At 40.1% G+C, this 5,745-nt stretch overlaps 1 non-coding gene across 1 annotated transcript; it reads left to right on the forward strand.

Moving 5' to 3' along the window:
- The first annotated feature begins 1,731 nt into the window (after positions 1 to 1,731).
- On the forward strand, positions 1,732 to 1,838 carry LOC127088506 (small nucleolar RNA R71). The gene has a single exon (XR_007790339.1). It is a non-coding gene; the product is annotated as a small nucleolar RNA R71 (small nucleolar RNA).
- The last annotated feature ends 3,907 nt before the right edge of the window (positions 1,839 to 5,745 follow it).

Consider the following 5,745-nt stretch of genomic DNA (forward strand, 5'->3'; position numbering starts at 1 on the left):
AGGGCTTGATGGTAACTTAATTATTTTTATAATTTCTTTTTGTTCTAATTCTCTAACACATTCATCAATGATATCTAAGGCATAACACGAGTCTCCCATCACAGGTGCCATAAGAAATTTCGAAAGTATAAATTCTATTTTCTCGTCACCTACCTCAAATGTCAACTTTCCTTTCTTGACATCTATTATGGCTCCTGCAGTCGATAAGAATGGTCTACCTAGAAGAATTGGTATATCATTGTCCTCTTTGATGTCCATGACGACAAAATCAGTAAGGATAAATAGTTAACCTATCCTAACAGGGACATCTTCTAAAATGCCTATCGTATATTTGACAGATCTATCGGCTAACTGAAGTGACATCTTAGTGGGTTGTAATTCTCCTAAGTTTAACCTCTCACAAACCGCTAAAGGCATTAGGCTCACACTAGCTCCTAAGTCTAGAAAAGCTTTTTCGATGACATGATTACCCAAAAGGCAAGGAATGGAGAAATTTCCAGGATCTTTATCTTTCTTTGCTAATTTGTCCTCGGAAATAGCATTACATTCCAAAGGCTTCGGATCGTCAAGTCTACGTTTGTTGGTAAGGATGTCTTTGAGAAACTTTGCATAAGAAGGTATTTGGGTGATGGCTTCTGTGAAAGGGATTTCTACATGAAGTTTTTCTATAACTTTAATAAATTTTTTATACTGTTTATTGATTTGGGTTTGTTTGAGTCTTTGCGGATATGGTATAGGTGGTTTATATGGCGGGGGCGGTACGTAAATTTTATCTTTAGGTTCTTCTCCTTTCTCTCGACCATCCTGGTTTTCAGATTCCTCTGGTTCCTTTACTTTTTCCGGGGGTTTGGTACATTCCTTAGAAGTTTCGGGTTCACTCAATCTTGGGTTTGGTGGCTCATCATAAGCGTTCCCACTTCGTAGGGTAATGGCATTGGCCTGTCCTATCGGATTTTGTTGAGGTTGTCCAGGGAATTGTCCTCCAGGTGTAGTCTGAGGGGCTTGGTTTAAAGCTACCTGAGAGATCTGGGTTCAAGCATCTTGGTATGAGTAACTATTTGGTCAAACTTGGTTCCTAACTGAGTAATCAATTCGTTAACATGAATGTTTTGGTTCATGAACTCCTTGTTTTGTTGGGTTTGAGCGGTGATAAAATTTTCCATAATTTTCTCAAGGCTCGGCTTTGGTGGTACAGGTTGCATAGGTTGATTTGATCTAGGGGCTTGATAACTAGGTCTCGGAGGTGCATTATTTTTAATAGGGTTATTGTTTTTATAGGAGAAGTTCGGGTGATTCCTCCATCCAGGGTTATAGGTATTTGAATATGGGTTCCCTTGGGTGTAGTTCACTAGCTCGGAGTGGGTTTCGTTTAATAGACTGCATTCTGCGGATTGGTGTCCTTTGGTTCCACATATCTCACAATCTGACGAAACTGCGGCTACAGTATTCGGGTTTATGCACATATGCTCGACCTTAAGGGCTAATGCGTCCATTTTAGCTTGCATCATGTCTATAGAGCTTAGTTCATGCACTCCTTCTTGGGCTTCCTTCTTCTCAACTGTCGCTCGTTCGACTCCCCATGATTGATGGTTTTGAGCCATATCTTTGATGAGGGCACTAGCTTCAGGATAAGGTTTGTTCATCAGAGCACCGCCTGCGGCAGCGTCGATGGTCATCTTTGTGTTGTAATGAAGTCCATTATAGAAGGTTTGAATGATTAACCAATTTTCTAAACCATGATGTGGGCATGCTCGTAACAACTCTTTATATCTCTCCCAAGCTTCGAACAACGATTCTCCTTGGTTTTGGGTAAATCTAGTTATATGGTTTCGAAGAACGGCGGTCTTACTCGGGGGAAAATATCTAGCAAGAAAAACTCTTCTAAGGTTATCCCAAGTCGTAATGGAATTGGGTGGAAGGGAATCTAACCATGATAAGGCTTTATCTCTGAGGGAAAAAGGAAATAATCTTAAATGTATTACCTCAGGAGAAGCTCAATTGGTTTTAAAAGTATCTGCTAATTGAAGAAATATTTTTAAATGTTGGTTTGGGTTCTCAGTAGCGAGACCCGCGAGTTGTCTCTGTTGCACTAGTTGCAATAGGGATGGTTTAAGTTCAAAATTATTAGCTGGTATAGTTGGGTTTACTATACTAGAACTAGGTTCTTCATTAGATGGTTGAGCGAAGTCCTTAAGAGGTCTTTGGTTTTGATCTTCGGCCATAACTCTCTTAGTTCTATGAAAGAATAAACGTGCGCGAGCGTAACGTTCAGGTTCCGCCAGAGGGTTTACTAAATTTAAACTTCTGGTGCTGCGAGTTCTTCGCATCGACCGACGGGAAATAACCTAAGTCTAAACGATATAACAACAGGAAAATGAAATTTGACGAAATTGGTCCCCCGGCAACGGCGCCAAAAACTTGATGTGTGCTTTTCGCAAGTATACGAACGCGTCAGAGTAATATAAAAGATTATCGAATCCACAGAGACCAAGTGTCAATCTATCGTTATCTGTTGTTATGGTGTTTATCAAAGGCAATCAAAATAGGTGTTTTTGGAGTGTGCAATGAAAAGTAAAGTGTTGAAATAAAATATAATTAATAAAGACAGGGTCGAATGTAATTCACATAATTAATTGATAATCCAAGTACTTGCTAATAGAGCTACTTATGGGCAGTGTTTCCTACTTTGAAAAGAACTAATTTAACAGGAACTGTCGCTTTCGCGTATTCAGAACCGAGTTGTACTCCCTAATCAAACCCTCTTATTGTCACTTATAAAAAGGCGCGCATTGCGTTAGAGTAGTAAACCTATTTTTAAGAAATATAGTATCTTGACTAAGTTGAAAAGTATTATAACCTGGATTTCTTAACAAAAAGAGGTTCTTACGAACCAGACTCTAAACTTATAAACGCGTCCGAAAATAGTTTTAAAATCTCTTTTCTTCTTAATGTTAAAATCTCCTAATGAACTAAACAAAGCGCTTTCGCTGTTTTTGAAATAGTTAAAAACAATTAAGTTTAAAAAGACGTTGGACGACTTTCGATCTTACCCAACGGAATTGAAGTGCGGGAAAACTTAAGTTGAAAGTTAAAATAGCCCTTAAGTGTTTCTACGAACAATTGTACGGATTATCGGTTTAATTACGATCCTTACATTCTAACCTTATAAACTTAGCTAGACATGGTAAAGTAAAAGTGCATTAAAATAAATAAAAGTAGTGCGAGTGCGGAAAGTAAATAATTTAAAGCGAGTGCAAGGAAATAAATAATTTAAAGCGAGTGCGAGGAAATAAATAAAGTAAACCGAGTGCGAGAAATAAATAATGTAAAGCGAGTGCGGGAAATAAATAAAGTAAAGCGAGTGCGGGAAATAAATAAAGTAAAGCGAGTGCGGGAAATAAACAAAGTAAAGCGAGTGCGGGAAATAAATAAAGTAAAGCGAGTGCGGGAAATTAAATAAGATAAAGACAAGTAATAAAAACCTGCTCCAATCGGAGGGTTGCGTAAATTGCAATGCGGAAATGAAAATGGCGGCAGGATTAACTTCCTTCCAAAGTGCTCCAAACTCGATTACAGACTCTATCACAGACTTGATTACACAATTGTGGTAACACTCCAATGCGAAGCGATTACCATTTATAAAACTGAATATATGCCTAAGTGAAACAAATTTGCTTCTGAGTTTGTCTCTGTTCTAAGTTTGGATGATTGTAAAAGTGAATTCGCGTCTCTATTTATAAGCAAGTAAAAAGATGGAAATGACTTGGATGCCCTTCACTTGAAAATAGGAGGGAACCGTTTTTCCTCTTGTGGCGCCCGCCACAAGGCCATGGCGCCCGCCACAAGCACAATATGGGGCGCCTTAGTGGAAGTAGTGGGAAAACGTGGGAGTTGATGGAAGTTGAATTTGACACGTCGTGGCTTGGTTTGTGGCGCCCGCCATTGGGTAGGCCATAAGCACAAAATGCTGAATTTTAGGGTTTTTGGCCCTTTTTCGCTCCTTTTCTCGATCGGGGCTCCGATTAAAGTAAAAACCTGAAAACAAAGGAAAACACAGTAATAACACAACAAAATGACAATAAAACAACTAGAATGCATGTGAAATCGGAGTCGAAAATACGTAAATTTCAGTGTGATCAATGGCGGTGCTGCAATCGTAACTGCTCCAACAGTATGGTCACGATTTTTCTTGTTATGACCCCTTTGACCGTACACAGCATTTGATTCATTCTTCCCCTGATAGGACTTTTTGGTGCTTGTAGAGGTAGCCGCCTGTATCTTTCCACTTCGAATGCCGCTTTCAACACGTTCACCCGTCAATATAAGTTCAGTGAAACCCGATGAGGAACTTCCCAATAGATGGCTGTAGAATGGGCCAGTCAGTGTACCCATGAACATGTCCACTAATTCTCGATCAGTCATAGGGGGTTTGACTCTGCCAGCCAAGTCTCTCCATTTTTGAGCATATTCTTTGAAGCTTTCTTTAGAGCCCATAGTCATATTCTGCAGCTGTAGCCGAGTAGGCGCTAATTCAGAATTATACTGGTAGTGCTTGTAGAAAGCTGTCGCTAAATCAGTCCAGGTGCGGATGTTAGAGCTCTTGAGCTGATAATACCACTCTAACTGTGTGCCAGACAGACTCTCTTGGAAGAAATGGATCCATAGCTTCCTATCAGTGGTATACGGCTGGATCTTTCTCACATAAGCTCTCAGATGCATCGGAGGACAAGACGCACCATCATACTTAGTGAAAGCGGGGACCTTGAATTTGCGAGGAATGACCACATCAGAGACCAGACCTAAGCTTTCGAAATCCAGACCGGGCGCCTTCTGACCCTCCATAGCTAGCATACGTTCTTCCAGCAACTTATACTTATCATCCTTCGGAGAGTACTGTTCATTTTCATAATTTTCATAGTCGTCCTCAGGGTTGAAGGGATCATCATTCTCATCTTCCGAATCATTTTCTGTCTCATCTTCTTTATCCTTCGGAATTCCCATCTTGACTCCTGGAGCCTGTCCTTTAAGCCTTCTTCCCGGGTTAATGTAACTCACAGATTTCTTGTCTTTATTCTTCTCGAGCAATAGAGTCTTCAGTTCCTCCTACCCCTTGGATAAGTTCAAGATCATCTCCTGGAATTGAGCATTCTGAGCCTGGAGATCCTTGACAGTTTGTTCGAGGGCCATTTTTCTGTTTGAGAGGAAGACCGTGAGAACATTGATCTTTTAGAGTACCTGTTATGCAATGTTATTTTATGCTATGCAATGTATGAAATGTTTTCAAGGGCTTTTGGAATTTAACTTTGCGTAAACCACCAAAAAGGGGAACTTTTATTAATAATTTCTTTAATCAATGTTCATTACAAGAAAAACTGAAAGCTCAAGTCTCCCAAGGACGGCTTCTTTTTGGGCGGAGATATGCATTGAGATTTCGTTACTCATTAAGCTGGCTGGTGAGCTCTAATACTTTCTTCCTTTCAGTACAGAACCGAGCTTCAAAAGTATCCCTTTCCTCGCTCAACTGGATCCAAGATTTCTTCAATTCTTCAACATTGGTAGGCATATCTGGATAAGGAATGATCTGAGGGGTACCTCCTTCAACTTTTGGTTCAACAATCAGAGGTCCCATTGCAAGATATGGCATGATAAGCTCACGAGCTCTGGCGCGTACCCATCTGAGATAAGGTTCCATAGGAATAGAGTTTTTCTGTCCTAAAGTACTTCTTTTCACCATGCCCCAAGCTC

The sequence above is a fragment of the Lathyrus oleraceus genome, chromosome 5, assembly GCF_024323335.1.
Source record: "Lathyrus oleraceus cultivar Zhongwan6 chromosome 5, CAAS_Psat_ZW6_1.0, whole genome shotgun sequence".
Lineage (NCBI taxonomy): Eukaryota > Viridiplantae > Streptophyta > Magnoliopsida > Fabales > Fabaceae > Lathyrus > Lathyrus oleraceus.